This window comes from Oncorhynchus masou, chromosome 33 (genome assembly GCF_036934945.1).
Source record: "Oncorhynchus masou masou isolate Uvic2021 chromosome 33, UVic_Omas_1.1, whole genome shotgun sequence".
Lineage (NCBI taxonomy): Eukaryota > Metazoa > Chordata > Actinopteri > Salmoniformes > Salmonidae > Oncorhynchus > Oncorhynchus masou.
Window position 1 is genome coordinate 15,060,676 of NC_088244.1, and position 15,466 is coordinate 15,076,141.

Sequence of the window (15,466 nt, forward strand, 5' to 3'; positions counted from 1 at the left end):
TCCATTCATCTCCTCATCACCTTCCCTTAATCTCATCTAATCACCCCCTTCATCTCATCTAATCACCCCCTTCACTTCAGCTCATCTCCTCATCCCCTTCAGCTCATCTCCTCATCCCCTTCACCTCATCTCCTCATCCCCTTCACTTCATCTCCTCATCCCCTTCACTTCACCTCATCCCCTTCACTTCAGCTCATCTCCTCATCCCCTTCAGCTCATCTCCTCATCCCCTTCAGCTTATCTCCTCATCCCCTTCACCTCATCTCCTCATCCCCTTCACTTCATCTCCTCATCCCCTTCACTTCACCTCATCCCCTTCACTTCAGCTCATCTCCTCATCCCCTTCAGCTCATCTCCTCATCCCCTTCAGCTTATCTCCTCATCCCCTTCAGCTCATCTCCTCATCCCCTTCAGCTTATCTCCTCATCCCCTTCACCTCATCTCCTCATCCCCTTCACTTCATCTCCTCATCCCCTTCACTTCATCTCCTCATCCCCTTCAGCTCATCTCCTCATCCCCTTCAGCTTATCTCCTCATCCCCTTCACCTCATCTCCTCATCCCCTTCAGCTCATCTCCTCATCCCCTTCAGCTCATCTCCTCATCCCCTTCAGCTTATCTCCTCATCCCCTTCACCTCATCTCCTCATCCCCTTCACTTCATCTCCTCATCCCCTTCACTTCATCTCCTCATCCCCTTCACCTCATCTCCTCATCCCCTTCACCTCATCTCCTCATCCCCTTCACTTCATCTCCTCATCCCCTTCACTTCATCTCCTCATCCCAGTCACTTCATCTGCAATGATTTGTCAGATCTATAGAGGCGAAAGTAATTCTCAGGACGGGGCTCAGCATATTGTTTCCACCTCTTTTGTGATTGTAGAAGAGTTGAAATGCATGAGAGGACACGAGAGACATCTGGAAAACGTAAGTGCCGCGACACACACACACACCATATAAGTGTATTGACCATATCAGGTTTTTATCTGTGTTCATAGCGAGTGAATCCAATATCTTGGGGCGGCAGTGTAGCCTAGTGGTTAGAGCGTTGGACTAGTAACCGGAAGGTTGAGAGTTCAAACCCCTGAGCTGACAAGGTACAAAATCTGTCGCTGAACAGGCAGTTAACCCACTGTTCCCAGGCCGTCATTGAAAATAAGAATGTGTTCTTAACTGACTTGCCTGGTTAAATAAAGGTAAAAAAAATTCTTCACTGGGTGAAAGAACTGAAGATAACTAAGAGGAGTGTCTTTTGACATTTAATTGTCTCAAGTGTCTTTTCACCGATTTCACATCAGTGCAGATGAAGTAAAGTAAAGACGCTACTCTTGGAAAACAGAGGCAGCCCAGAAGTACTTAGTACAACCTCCTCTAGCTCCATAAGGGAGGATGATATTATTACATCACTATGGACAGAGAGTAGGCTGCAGAGAATCTGAATATGTGTGTCTTGCGCCCTAACTTTCCAGTGTTTTCGGTACTGCAGGTATTATAGTTTATTGTGTTTGTGTATTTGTAACCTGACTACACAAAATACATTTCCATTTAACTAGGCAATAATGCATGTGTGTTTGTCAAGTGAAGGTCAATTGAAGACCCAAAGAGAGGGAATAAAGACTAGAGGAACAAAGGATGGATTATATAGAGGAGGAGGATGACAAGTAGACAGAGGGCTGGGAGAGAGAGAAAGAGAGAGAGAGAGAGCGAAAGAGAGGAATAAGGTCAAAGGAAGAGGTATTGAGAGAATCAGAGACATGCAGGTGAATTGACTAACATACAGGTGTCAGCATCAAGCATCTCAATCAAATGAATGTCAGTAGGCACTTCTCCATATTACACCCACCTCCCTTCACCTGGACCAGAGGACTCTCAGATCACACACACCTTCCTCCCTTCACCTGGACCAGAGGACTCTCAGATCACACACACCTTCCTCCCTTCACCTGGACCAGAGGTGTAACGGCTTTCTTCTGTTGAAGGAGGAGCGGACCAAAATGTAGCGTGATGGTTACTCATGTTTATTGAATGAAAGTAGAATAGACGTGAAATAACTGAACATGAACAAAAACAACAAACGGAACGTGAAAACCTAAACAGTCCTATCTGGTGAAGACACAGATACAGGAACAAACACCCACGAAATACTCAAAGAATATGGCTACCTAAATATGGTTCCCAATCAGAGACAACGATAATCACCTGACTGATTGAGAACCGCCTCAGGCAGCCATAGACTATGCTATACACCCCACACAACCCCAAGACGAAACACACCACAAATAAACCCATGTCACACCCTGGCCTGACCCAATAAATGAAGATAAACATAATAAATATAGACCAGGGCATGACAGAACCCCCCCCCCCAAAGGTGCGGACACCCGGACGCACATCAAAACAATAGGGAGGGTCCGGGTGGGCGTCTGTCAATGGTGGCGGCTCTGGCGCGGGACCCCACTCTATTAATGTCTTAGTCCCCCTTCCTCGCGTCCTAGGATAGTCCACCCTCGCCGCCGACCATGGCCTAGTCGTCCTCACCCGGAACCCCACTGGACCGAGGGTCAGCTCGGGACTGAGGGGCAGCTCAGGACTGAGGGGCAGCTCGGGACAGAGGCAGCTCGGGACAGAGGCAGCTCGGGACTGAGGGGCAGCTCGGGACTGAGGGGCAGCTCTGCACTGAGGGGACGATCGGGACTGAGGGGACGCTCGGGACTGAGCGGAAGCTCAGCAAGTTAGTTGAATCCGGCAGATCCTGGCTGGCTGGCAGTTCTGGCAGATCCTGGCTGACTGGCGGATCTGGAAGAGTCTGGTTGACAGGCAGATCTGGAAGAGTCTGGTTGACTGGCAGATCTGGAAGAGTCTGGTTGACTGGCAGATCTGGAAGAGTATGGTTGACTGGCAGATCTGGAAGAGTCTGGTTGACTAGCAGATCTGGAAGAGTCTGGTTGACTGGCAGATCTGGAAGAGTCTGGTTGACTGGCAGATCTGGAAGAGTCTGGCTGACTGGCAGATCTGGAAGAGTCTGGCTGACTGGCAGATCTGGAAGAGTCTGGCTGACTGGCGGATCCTGGCAGACTGACGGCTCTGGCTGCTCCACGCTGACTGGCAGCTCTGGCTGCTTCATTCTGACTGGCGACTCTGGCTGCTTCATGCTGACTGGCTGCTCTGGCTGCTCCATGCAGACTGGCAGCTCCATGCAGACTGGCAGCTCCATGCAGACTGGCAGCTCCTTGCAGACTGACAGCTCCTTGCAGACTGACAGCTCCTTGCAGACTGACAGCTCCTTGTAGACTGACAGCTCCTTGTAGACTGACAGCTCCTTGCAGACTGACAGCTCCATGCAGACTGGCAGCTCCGGCAAGAGACTCCGGCAGCGCAGGAGAGGAGAAAGGCTCGGGCAGCGCTGAACAGGCAAGAGACTCCGGCAGCGCAGGAGAGGAGAAAGGCTTGGGCAGCGCTGAACAGGCGAGAGACTCCGGCAGCGCAGGAGAGGAGAAAGGCTCCGGCAGCGCTGGAGAGGCAAGGCGCACTGTAGGCCTGATGCGTGGTGCTGGCACTGGTGCTACTGGGCTGAGGACACGCACAGGAAGCCTGGTGCGGGGAGCTGCCACCGGAGGGCTGGGGTGTGGAGGTGGTACTGGGTAGACCGGACCGTGCAGGCGCACTGGAGCTCTTGAACACCGAGCCTGCCCAACCTTACCTGGTTGAATACTACCGGTCGCTCTGCCTGACCCAATAAATGAAGATAAACATAATAAATATAGACCAGGGCGTGACAAGAGTACTCTCAGATCACACACACCTTCCTCCCTTCACCTGGACCAGAGGACTCTCAGATCACACACACACAACAAGGGAATATAAAGTAATTGAAGAATGACTTGAAATTACAATTCTGTGTGGTTTTAAGGGAGACATTTTTTAATTGATCCACCCTCTGGAATCTAATATTACACCACCACATGATCCCCAAATAGAGTCAACTAAACAGAGAGTGATACAGAGAGAGATAGAGTGTTAGGGTGTGTCATCATCAATATAACTATTTCCTCACACACAAACGCACCCTATCTCCCTCTATTCTTCTAATATACTTTCTTTCACACTTGTAATAAATAAGAGACTGACAGCAGACCTTAAAGAGAGCAAAAGAATGGGGGCTGGGACAGTACAGTTGTGTTTAGGTTAGGAACATAACTCCCCGTCTCTGCTGTCTCTCTCAGTCTAACCAGAGATAGTTAAATTAGCAGCTTGTGATCAGGACAAAGACACCGGGGAGACACTGAGGCGAGTAGCAACAGGTGAGCCTGCTATTCAGGGAACAGGGAATGTAGTATTCCTAATCTGGGAAGCTGAGAGAGAAGTGTGGAACTTCCGATTCATGATTCAGAAGTGAATGTCGGTCATAGGAAATGATTGCACAAACATTCTGAGGAAACAAAGTCATAATTATTACAAAAATAGACATAAAATTGCAAAGTTGAGCAGGAACCAGCAAGACACACGTCCTCCTCAGCGCTGCCATCTTATATAGGATGGAATATGTCATTTCCATTGCTTTTCACACGGCCGTAACACATCTGAACAAGAATAATTATTCTGTAAGAATGCTGTTAATTGACTAGAGTTCAGCATTCAACGCTATTGTTCCCTCTAAGCTCAACACCAAGCTCAAACCTGGGTCTGGACTTCATCCTCTGCAACTGGATCCTGGACTACCTGTCGGTCAGACCACAGGCTGTGAGGTTTGGCAACAACACCTCCTCCACTCTCACAGGGGCCCCCTTAGGGGGTGTCCTCAGTCCTCTGCTGTACTCCTTATTCACCCACGGCTGTGTGGCTTTGCACGACATAAACTCAAATCAAATCAAATCAAATCAACTCCATCATCAAGTTTGCTGACGATACAACGGTTGTAGGCGTGATTACCAACAACAACGAGTCAGCCTATAGGGAGGAGGTAAGTGGACAGGTATTGTGGTGTCATCACAAAAACCTCTCCCTCAACGTCAGCAAAACAAAGTAGTTGATTGTCTTTAGGAAGCAGAGGAGGGAACATGCCCCGATCCACATCAATGGGACTGCAGTAGAGAGAGTCACAAGTTCCTCAGTGCACACACCATGAGGACTTGTCATGGACCAACAACACCACCCGCTCTTGTCAAGAGGGCGCAACAGTGTCTCTACCTCCTATGGCGGTTGAAGAAAGTTGGCATGCCGCACCGGGTCCTCTCCAAATACTACCACTGCACCATCGAGAGCATCCTGACCGGTTGCATCACGGCCTGGTACAAGAATTGCTCTGTCCACAACCGCTCTGTTCTCTCCCTTACTGTTGTACTCTTGTTGTACATGGAACATATCTCACATGCACAGTTTAGAGGGAGAAGGATACCTTGGCCTGTCGAATTCTATCCACCTCTTCTTTGTGGGATATGTGTTCCTACCTTGTCTGCGGGCAGATCTGCAGCAATAATCACCCTTTAATAAGTACAGAGGCGAACCTGATACCTAACCAGCTGTGGCAAATCAGAATGCTTCAAACAACTGTGCACATTTTTGTTTTTGCCTTAGCACTAAATCAGCCTTAGCTGATTCAAATGATCAAGTCATCATCAAGCTTCAAGTGGTATTTATGTCTAATAATTACATTATCTTCTACTGATTGTCCTCATGTGTATGTTTTTCAGCATAAAGTACTCTGTGCCACTTAGTGTGGACACCAGGTGAGACCACGCACACACACAATAACAGTCTTTCTCCTTTACTTCATCCCCCTTCTCCCTAAATCCTCTAGGTTATATCAGCTGTGTTGGTGAACCCCTCCCGCATCTGAACTGGCTGACACAGAGGCTACAGCATGATCATAGGTGAGAGGTCACTTGGTTGGGTCAACAGGAAGTATTATTAAAGAGATGATTTACATTGAAATAAAGCTAGAAATGTTGTAGTCCCAGAGATTATGATCCAAGGTCAGTTTTGCATTTCACCTCCTGATGATTATGATGACTGACCATGTTAGAACTAAGAAAACAAGGCTTAGTGATGCTCTCTCTCTCTCTATCCATCTGTCTCTCGTCTGCAGGTACGTTTTGATGTGAGAGAGGAAGCCAGTCCCGTCATCGCCACCTCACCCACTCTTAATTGTTAGATTACTTGTTGGATATTACTGCATGGTCGGAACTAGAAGCACAATGACTTCGCTACACTCGCATTAACATCTGCTAACCATGTGTATGTGACCAATATAATTTGATTTGGCTAATGTTAGCTAGTCAGCTAACTTGCTAAATAGACATTTTTTTAAATTAACTTAATGACAAAAAATATGCATAATCGTTTGTCTCTACAGTACTAACATATTACTCTCAATTGTAATTGTTTTGCTTAACTCATTATGACGTTATATTTACTTACATTTGCTTCCCCGTAATGTTTTGTCAGCCATCTTTGCTGAAGAAAGCCCCCTGGGAGGGGTGGCTCGCGTCAAATTCCTCATTGGACTCACTCGATATGATTGGACATGTAAAAACCTTGGGACCCAAATACATAATGAGTGCTCTAACTCCCCCTTGTGGTGGTCTGGAGCAATGAAGCCGTGACGCTGGATACCTCTAAGTCCCGCGGTGTAAGCTCACAGCTTTTAAAGGAGGAACCACTGTACTTGTCAAATTAAGTGTTACCAATACTTCCTAACAAGGGGTGAGACACTATATTTAAATCCTCTAGTAGTTTAAGAATTTCATTATCTCGCTCTCTCTCTCTATAAGACGTGGGACATTTGGAATCAGGTAGAAAAAGAGACCCAGCAGTCCTGTGAGTTGGATTTTCAGAACCCATGATTAAGAGAGACCATAGAGACGTGTGGGTGGTGAGGTTACTTGGTTAGTCCTATCTACTGCACTGTATGATTTTCATACACTTTGGAAAAGTTCAGTTTTTGACCAATTCTCTAAAACCGGTTCCTTGCAGTTTGTCCAGGCAGGCTGTAAGGTGGGTCTGCTCTCCTGGTGGATGTATAATCCTAATCATTGACACAGCCAGAGGGGAATCTATATTGGTATCTTGTCCCCTAGAAAAATATCACATTTGAGTGGCTAATTTATAACCAGCTGCCAACATCGCACACCGGAGTCCTCATTTTCCCAAACAAACCCAGCCAGATAGCATCCACTCAGGTGGCAAGTCACACTGAGCTCTGCTTTGCTGACAATCTGCATTGGACCACAACCTCATTCCCCTCCCCCTGAATCAAGCGTGTTAGCCGTGGGCAGGAACAACAGCCTGCTATTACCTACCCCTGCTCTGTGCCCGGCCATCCAGGTAGAGGAGAATCTAATCTTCCACATCCTGAGAAGCATGTTGTAAATGAAGGTTCAATAATCAGCCGATTGACAGGAGTTGGGCTAAAATAGGTCAACTCAGAATTTAACACACACTGTAAATGGGCAGAGGCAGAGGCAGAGAGAGGCAGAGAGAGGCAGAGAGAGGCAGAGAGAGGCAGAGAGAGGCAGGCAGGCAGGCAGGCAGGCAGACAGGCAGACAGGCAGACAGGCAGACAGGCAGACAGACAGACAGACAGACAGACAGACAGACAGACAGACAGACAGACAGACAGGTTGTTTTATTTTTATTTACAGAGTAGATCAGCTTTAATATTGCAGAAAGATTGTAGCTTCCATCAATGTAATTTTCTGCATAATTTCCAAACCCCATGTATATTCTTGCAAATATATATATAAACTCAGCAAAAAAGAAACATCCTCTCATTGTCAACTGTGATTATTTTCAGCAAACTTAACATGCGTAAATATTTGTATGCACATAACAAGATTCAACAACTGAAACATAAACTGAACAAGTTCCACAGACATGTGACTAACAGAAATGGAATAATGTGTCCCTGAACAAAGGGACTGCACCAGATTTGCCAGTTCTTGCTGTGAGATGTTACCCCACTCTTCCACCAAGGCACCCGCAAGTTCCTGGACATTTCTGGGGGGGAATGTCCCTAGCCCTCACCGTCCAATCCAACAGGTCCCAGACGTGCTCAATGGGATTGAGATCGGGCTCTTAGCTGGCCATGGCAGAACACTGAATTTCCTGTCCTGCAGGAACAAGCAGTATGACTGGTGGCATTGTCATGCTGGAGGGTCATGTCAGGATGAGCCTGCAGGAAGGGTACCACGTGAGGGAGGAGGATGTCTTCCCTGTAACGCACAGCATTGAGATTGCCTGCAATGACAACAAGCTCAGTCCTATGATGCTGTGACACACCGCCCCAGACCATGACGGACCCTCCACGCGCATTCCCTCGATGATAAACGCAAATCCGACCATCACCCCTGGTGAGACAAAACCATGACTCATCAGTGAAGAGCACTTTTTGCGAGTCCTGTCTAGTCCAGCGATGGAGGGTTCGTGCCCATAGGCGACGTTGTTGCCGGTGATGTCTGGTGAGGACCTGCCTTACAACAGGCCTACAAGCCCTAAGTCCAGCCTCTCTCAGCCTATTGCGGACGGTCTGAGAACTGATGGAGGGAATGTGCATTCCTGGTGTAACTCGGGCAGTTGTTGTTGTTATCCTGTACCTGTCCCACAGATGTGATGTTCAGATGTACCGATCCTGTGCAGGTGTTATTACACGTGGTCTGCCACTGCGAAGATGATATGCTGTCCGTTCTGTCTTAGACGTCTCACAGTACGGACATTGCAATGTATTGCCCTGGCCACATTTGCAGTCCTCACGCCTCCTTGCAGCATGCCTAAGGCACGTTCACGCAGATGAGCAGGGACCCTGGGCATCTTTCTTTTGGTGTTTTTCAGAGTCAGTATAAATACCTCTTTAGTGTCCTAAGTTTTCATAACTGTGACCTTAATTGCTGTAAGCTGTTAGTGTTTTAACAACCGTTCCACAGGGGCTTGTACAATAATTGTTTATTGTTCATTGAACAAACTTGGGAAGCAGTGTTTCAAACCTTTACAATGAAGATCTGTGAAGTTCTTTGGGTTTTTACAAATTATCTTTGAAAGACAGGGTCCTGAAAAAGGGATGTTTCTTTTTCGGCTGTGTTTACACACACATACATATATATAGTCGGAAGTCGGAAGTTTACATACAGCTTAGACAAACACATTTAAACTCAGTTTTTCACAATTCCTGACATTTAATCCTAGTATAATGTCCATGTCTTAGGTCAGTTAGGATAAACACTTTATTTTAAGAATGTCAAATGTCAGCATAATAGTAGAGAGAATTATTTATTTCATCTTTTCTTTTTTTCATCACATTCCCAATTGGTCAGAATTGTCACGCTCTGACCTTAGAGCTTTTTATGTCTCTATTTTGGTTTGGTCGGGGTGTGATTTCGGGATGGGCATTCTATGTTCTTTTTTCTATGTTTTGTATTTCTTTGTTTTGGCCAGGTATGTTTCTGAATCAGGGACAGCTGACTATCGTTATCTCTGATTGGGAACCATACTTAGATAGCTTTTTCCCACCTATGTTTTGTGGGTAGTTATTTTCTGTTTAGTGTTTTCTGCACCTGACAGGACTGTTTCGGTTCTCACGTTGTTATTTTTTATTCTAGTGTTCAGTTTTCAAATAAATATCATGAACAATTACCACGCTGCGCTTTGGTCCGATTCTTCATCAGACGATGACCGTGGCAAGAAGTTTACTTACACTCAATAAGTATTTGGTAGCATTGACTTTAAATGGCTTAACTTGGGTCAAACGTTTCGAATTGCCTTCCACAAGCTTCCCACAATAAGTTGGAAGAATTTTGGCCCATTTCTCCTGACAGAGCTGGTATAACTGGTTCAGGTGTGTAGGCCTCCATGCTTTCTCAGTTCTGCCCACAAATGTTCTGTAGGATTGAGGTCAGGTCTTTGTGATGGCCACTCCAATACCTTGACTTTGTTGTCCTTAAGCCATTTTGCCACAACTTTGGAAGTATGCTTGGGGTCATTGTCCATTTGGAAGACCCATTTGCGACCAAGCTTTAACTTCCTGACTGATGTCTTGAGATGTTGCTTCAATATATCCACATAATTTTCCTGCTTCATGATGCCATCTATTTTGTGAAGTGCACCAGTCCCTCCTGAAGCAACACACCTCCACAACATGATGCTGCCACCCCCGTGTTTCACGGTTGGGATGGTGTTCTTCGGCTTGCAAGCATCCCCCTTTTTCCTCCAAACATAACAATGGTCATTATGGCCATTATGTTCCATCAGACCAGAGGATATTTCTCCATTTAGTACGATATTGTCCCCATGTGCAGTTACAAACTTTAGTCTTGCTTTTTTATGGCATTTTTGGAGCAGTGTCTTCCTTGCTGAGGGGCCTTTCAGGTTATGTCAATATAGGACTCGTTTTACTGTGGATATAGATACTTTTGTATCTGTTTCCTCCACCATCTTCATATGGTCCGTTGCTGTTATTCTGGGATTGATTTGAACTTTTCGCACTAATGTACGTTCATCTCTAGGAGACACAACACGTATCCTTCCTGAGCGGTATGACGGCTGCATGGTCCCATGGTGTTTATACTTGCATGCAATTGTCTGTACAGATGAACGTGGTACCTTCAGGCATTTGGAAATTGCTCCCAAGTATGAACGAGACTTGTGGAGGTCTACAATTGTTTTCATGAGGTCTTGGCTGATTTCTTTTGATTTTCCCATGATGTCAAGCAAAGAGGCACTGAGTTTGAAGGTAGGCCTTGAAATGCATCCTCAGGTACACCTCCAATTGACTGTCAATAAGCCTATCAGAAGCTTCTAAAGCCATGACATAATTTTCTGGAATTGTCCAAGCTGTTTAAAGGCACAGTCGACTTGGTGTATGTAAACTTCTGACCCACTGGAATTTTGATACAGTTAATTATAAGTGAAATAATCTGTCTGTAAACAATTGTTGCAAAATTTGTCCTAACCGACTTGTCAAAACTATAGTCTGTTAACAAGAAATTTGTGGAGTGGTTGAAAATCGATTTAATGACTTCAACATAAGTGTATATAAACTTCCGACTTCAACTGTACACACACAAATACACATACATACAGTATATATACGTATCTTTAAAAAAACGTGTTTTCTTGTTTTCTCTATTACCCTGCTTGCCCCAATTGGAGCAAACAGACATGTTATTGCCAGAATAGGAGAAGAACCTGACACTCGGCACACAGGGGAACAAATACCTACCTGGAGGTGACCGCAATCCCTCCCCCATATGCCGCCCAATGCACAACTACAATAACGGGTCAGAACTCCTTCAGCTCTGTCCCATCCTGGGTATGTACATAGACAATGGTAGGCTTCAAGGGGACTCCTACGGTAGATACACCTATAGCTCATCTCTTAGCAGTAGTACTGTAGACTACTTTATCACTGACCTCAACCCAGTGTCTCTTAGAGCGTTCACAACCAGTCCACTAACACCCCTATCAGACCACAGCAAAATCACAGTGTACTTGAACAGAGCAATACACAGTCATGAGGCATCAAAGAAAGGAAGTGAATAATATTCAACTGCTGGGGGACCTTGTCAAATGACAGAGTTGTTGAGTTTCTTCTACTGGCTTACTCCCCATGTCCTCTCTCCTCTCCTCTCGCCTCACATACTTCTCAAAACCCATTAGATGAGAAAAATAGAGATTCCTCCCTCTGACCTTCTGGGAATGTACTGAGTGTAGGGAAAAGGATCACATGTGGCAGGCATTGATAAGGGGAGAGAGCCATGGATTAGTGATGAAGGGGGTCAAGGACAGGTCAGGTCACATTAAGGGAGAAGAAATGTTTATTACCCATATCACTTAGTGTTCTGCCAAGCAATAAATACAATGTTTAGAGAGAAGGAGGAGACTCCACCCAAAGTGGGGTACATATACCACAATTATTGTAAACATGCATTTGTCTAATGCAGCTGTATTTATCCTCTGGGCAGAATTAACTTGGTTTGTCCATAGGGTCCGGTGAGTTTTTACTCTGAGAATTAGAACCTAACCGTTTGAATGTGCAGACTGGAACAGCAGGAACGTTTCCCTTGTCAGCGTCATTATTAGTCCCGTGTCCCGTGTCCCCACTGGGTAGCACAGAGCAATACTGAACCCCTCCCCCTTTCTCCTCCTCCCTTCCCCATGGGTTAGGCCGGTCTTCTGTGCCTTGAACCTCACGCGCCCACTGCTGTTTCAGGAGATACAGCTGGAGAACTACAAGGCAATCCCATTGTGCACCACTCGGGTGCCATGACCAATATGACCAATATATATTGTTCTGCTAATAACAGGGTTAATAATATGTCTGTGAGAATATCCAGCGGGCTTTTATATAATTAATAATAATAATAACTTGAAAAAAATATAACAAACATTTTGGACATGATTTTTTTAAACTGAGCGAGAAAAAGGCCATTCTTGAAAATGGGGTGAGACATTCTTACTAATTTGTAAATAATGCCAGGTTGTTATATTAAATGATTTATTTATTTTCTTAGAGGGAGCAAAACAATGTACTCTAATGAGTCTCCCAGTCAAGGGTATAGTCCCAACCACTATACCATCACTGTGAGCTAACAAACCTTGTAGATGGTATTCATGTTGACACAGTAATGTGTACAAGAAGGCTAAACGCTGGAATGGTTAGCCAGTTCAGCTTTAATCAGTTGGTACGTTTCAATCCATTCAAAAATTGCAATTTTTACGTGACATTGGATAATCTGAATTGCATGCTTCTCATATCTTCTCACCACTGGCCTCGCTTACTTATCAAAACCAATTGGATCAGAAAAACAGAGAGCCCTCTCATCATACTTTCTCCACCAATGACTACATTGAAGAACTTGGAAAGGCACGGCTGGGATTTGAACTCAGGATCTCCTGTTTGCAAGACAGGGACTTCAACTATGCCACAGCACCCACAGATGTAATCACACACTATTTCTTATTAATTTAGGTATTTTGAGGACAGTAACAGTATCAACTGAATGTCATACTGGAAATTCTTAAGAATCTCTGAAACAGCAGATGAACCAGTTAATGTAACTCACTAATGTACCATGAGCTGGAGGATTTTGTCAAATGCCAGAGTTTGTGTTTCTCAGCTTACATAGTACGTTTTAGGTAGTTAAAAATACAAACCTATTGCCATGACTTTGTTCATTTCAGTGCCGTGAACAGGATTCAAACTTGGGTTTCTGCGGCCACAAGGTAGAGTACTAACCACTATACGATCGCTTCACGCTACCAAATGATTAAGGTCCCTCCGACATTCTCCACCAATTGGTACAATGAAGGAACTGCAGAGATTCGAACTCCGGATGTCCTGTTTGCTAGACAGGTACTTTAACCAAGCACAACACCAATAGATGTCATTTCTAAACGTATTTAGAGTTTCTTAAGAAATGCTATAGATGGAAGGAAAGTAGTGCAGAAATAACTCATTCAATCCCTTCTAGACAAAACATTTCACTGTAATAGTGAAGGTCTAAGCTTGGCAGTAGAAAACCTAAATAATATATTTGACCTCAGCTTCCCTGCCAAATCTAAATATTTCAAGTTGAAAACCTAAGAAAATTAACAACAATGACAAATGATTTGATGAAAAATGCAAAAACCTAAGAAAGAAATTTGAGAAACCTATCCAACCAAAATCAGAGATCCAGAAAACCTGAGTCTATGCCTTCAATATGGTGAATCACTAACGCAATACAGAAATACACGATGGAAAAAGAAGGAACAGCACGTCAGAATTTGCCTCAATGTAATTGAAGAATCCATAGAATGAACACTTCTGGGCAAATTTGAAAACACTAAACAGACATCACGAAGAGTTCTTTCCAAAATGGAGATGTATGGATAAACCTCTTCACAAATCGTTTTGGCACTATAACAAAGAACAAATAGCAAAAACATATACATGATCAAATACAAATCTTAGAATCTACTATTAAAGACTACCAGAATGCACTGAATTCTCCAATTACATTGAAAGAACTACAGGACAAGATACAAACCAAATCCTTAATGAAATTATAAAATATAGAGATCACAAATTCCAATTGGACATTCTTAATCCTCAGCTCTGGCATCTTTTCCAATATCTGGAACCAAGGACAGATCACCCCAATCCACACGTTTTTTTGTAGGGGTTGATACATTTTCTGTTAGGGAAAATCAAGTGGAAATTATAAACTTCAGAAGCTGTTTTTAACCTCAAATACATTCCAAGTGTAAAATGTCCTGCATTGCATGAAGGTTCTCCTGCAACAGGATGATCAAATTAAGATCCCGACATCTGTAGAGTCACAAACACACAAGCTATCAGAGAGATACACTTCACAGGTACATCTTTCAGTACCTCAACCCCCGACCTTACTGAAACCAATTGAAATGCTTTCAAAAGAAACAATAATAACCTATTTGTATTTTGCTAGGACTCTCTGGGAGGGGCAAAATGGAAAACTAGCCATTATTGGCAGAAAAGCTTGGAACTCAATTTCTTATTGGTCTATTAACTAATGTACCACCTAGTGATGTGACCAGCAGGCTGAAATTTCAGGCGGTTTTACAATCAGCTCTTACACTAAATGTGCACTAACAACATTTTTCCAATTTCACAGTATCATTCCAACCTCAGTGTGGAAATATATATAAAACACAGGAAAACCAAATGTTTGACTGCACTGGGCCTTTTAATGATCAGCGTGAGCAGTACCCTGGTCTGGATAGCAGCACTATTAAACCTGACTTATGTCTTCCATTTAACATTTCACAAAGCACAGCTTTGCACAGCATACCAAGATGATGATGGAGTGATTGTGTGTGTGTGGGGGTGTGTGGTGCGTACTTTTGCAGAGGGGTATACATATTGAGGAGAGGGAAGGGAGGGTGTGGCGTGTATGTGCATGCATGTGTACTTGTGTGTTGAATGAATATACCCAGGTGTGTGAACAAACAGATGGCCCACTGACACCCCATAAACATGACAGACTACCTGGACCACTATAAGATCACATGAGATGTATATTCCATATACAACTGTAGAGGGGAGGTCAATGCTCCATGGCAATTCATTCTAATACAGTATACAACACCTTGAGGAAATATAAAAGATAAATAGAGGGTGAAAAATAGGAACAGAGGAAAGAAATCACATCACCTGGTTAAGGGGACAGGGTGGCAATCCCTGCAGACTACCAGCCTTAAATTAATGTGCACATCCCCAGTCTTCATCAAGCTGTCATCGTCAAGTTCTTGCTTGGTTTAGATCATATCTGTCGGAAAAATCAATTGTAAATTTCGGTGTTCCCCAAGTTCTCTTTTCTATTTTGGGGGAGGTGGATCAGCTTTATTTTTGTGGATAGATTGTTGCTTCCATCAATGTAATTGTCTGCATCATTTCCAATCCCCCATATATTTTTTGCTAAATATATCTATATACACACAAACACATACACACACTCAT